Raw genomic sequence first — 2,414 nt, forward strand, 5'->3', positions numbered from 1 at the left:
CTGTCTATACACCCCACTGTCTACATGGGTTACAAATATTCAAGGGGACACTGTCTTAGCACTACTACATACGTTTAATTTATTACACATAGTCGGTATGACAGATTTCCTAACCTCCATAGTCGTCAACTTTAACGCTAAATATCTCGGTTCGCGAGGCAGAGCGACACTTTTTTTTGCCAGATTCTTTCGTTTCATGCAAAAACGCGTCAAACGAGCCTAATTTTATCGAAATCGGAGGTGAGAGAGGTATTCTGAATAATTACCCAGAGTATTTGTCTTGGTTAAATATTTGTCTGTAAAGCAGAAAATTTGTTTAATCCTTTATGCCATCGATGCAACGGATTTCCTTTGGATATCTATCAACTTTAATTAATAACAATTAATAACTCGGTTCGTGGGGCAAATTTTTCATGTAATGCAAAAATGCGTCGAATGAGTTTATTTTATCAACCTCGAGGAGGTAAGGATCATAATGCATTTCTTGTCGAGGTTTCCTTGTGGTAAAGTACAGCCTCTTATTAATGAATCCATCCAGAAAATGTCAAGAAGATTTTTCTCAAATGATGGAATTTACGAAAAGATGTTTAGAATTGGATCAAATTCACGTATGGTTTACATGTCTGTTTATCTGCAACTAACAATTTCCCTAGTCTGCCAGGAGCTATTGCATATATATAATAAACACAAGTAATATTATATTTCATTCCTCCCTCAAATTATCTAATTATTATTATTTATCAGGCTTTTTTTATGAAATTCATTTTTAGGTATTATTGAAAATTGGTGGGACTCGTTGACTTTACCTCAACTGATAAAAACTTTATTTTTGAAAGCTAAACCAGTTTGTTGGAACATTTTGATTAGGAACAAAATTTGGGACTTTGTCAAATTCACGTATGTTAATGAATCCATCCAGAAAACATCAAGAAGATTTTTCTCAGATGAAATTTACAAAGAGATGTTTGGAACAAAATTTGGATTCACGTATGGTTATGTAATAAACACAAGTAATATTATATTTTATTCCTCCCGAAAATTATCTAATTATTATTATGTACGATGCTTTTTTTACGAAATTCATTTTCAGGTATTATTGAAAATGGGACTCGTCGACTTTATCTCAACTGACTAGACTATTAAAAACTTTGTTTTTGGAAACTAGATTATTAAAAACTTTGTTTTGGACCAGTTTTTTGGAACATTTCCATTTGGAACAAAATTTGGGACTTTGTCAAATTCACGTATGGTTTACATATATGTTTAACGGCAACGAATTTGTTAACTAAGTTAGGTCTCTGTTTAACGGCAACGAATTTGTTAACTAAGTTAGGAAACAATAATAAACTTAAACAATATATCATTGTTAGTTTTGTAATATAAAAGTTAGAATAGAATATCAAATTTTGTTTGATTACAGTCGATTAAGTTAATCGGCGTTGCTAACAGTCGTCCTTAGAATACTATAAATATAGTATAATTATAATATAAGAAATAAAAATAATTCGTGTAACTGCCAATTAATGCAAGGCAAGATTGATTGGCACTACTTGGGGCGACTGTTACCAATGCCGATTAACTGAATCGACGATTAACTCAATCAGCAGTATAGCCAACATCTGTATATCGTTCTTAACCTTAGGTTTGTTCGCATTGCATGCTCCAACATGCTCCTACTTCCTCCAACCGTAGCTCTTACTCATTCTAACGCGCTTGTTAGAGTGAGTAGGACCTATGGTTAGAGGAAGTAGGAGCATGTTGGAGCAAGCGACGCGAACAAACGTCTTATCTTTTCGTGATATACTTCTATCTCTGCGTTCCTACTTAACTGTGATGAAAATAATAAAAATCTTCTGTCTATAATATAAGTTATTGCTGTTTGAGTCAATCGTGGATGGACTAAGTTAATCGGCGTTGGTTTGAGTTAATCGTGGACTAAATTAATCGGCGTTGGTAACAGTCGCCCTTAAAATACTATAAACATAGCATAATTATTATATAAATGTATAAGAAACAATTAATGTAAGACAATTTATTATTACTCTTATTATTACTTTTAAATTATATTACAATTATATTACAATAATTATTATTACTTTTAAATTATATACAATTATCTTTTATTATTTATTTTTATTAATTACCATTCCAATTTTAAATTGTTCTTATAGTTTTTCTTACTCTATCTAGCAGCGCCAAGTGTTTTTACACGAAAAATTTTTCAATTTAAATTAAATTCTTTCATTTTATACGGTTAATTCTTTAATTTTTTGTGGTAACACTTAAATTGAGCAAGGTATCGCAATTTTGTGATAATGTTTTGTATAATGTTTTGAAGGAGAATTAAATGACCACTACTTTAGTTGGAAGAGGAAATGTCTTTGAATGAATTGTGATATAATAATTTCATTTAA

The sequence above is a fragment of the Trachymyrmex cornetzi genome, unplaced genomic scaffold (genome assembly GCF_001594075.2).
Source record: "Trachymyrmex cornetzi isolate Tcor2-1 unplaced genomic scaffold, Tcor1.1 scaffold359, whole genome shotgun sequence".
NCBI classification, from domain to species: domain Eukaryota; kingdom Metazoa; phylum Arthropoda; class Insecta; order Hymenoptera; family Formicidae; genus Trachymyrmex; species Trachymyrmex cornetzi.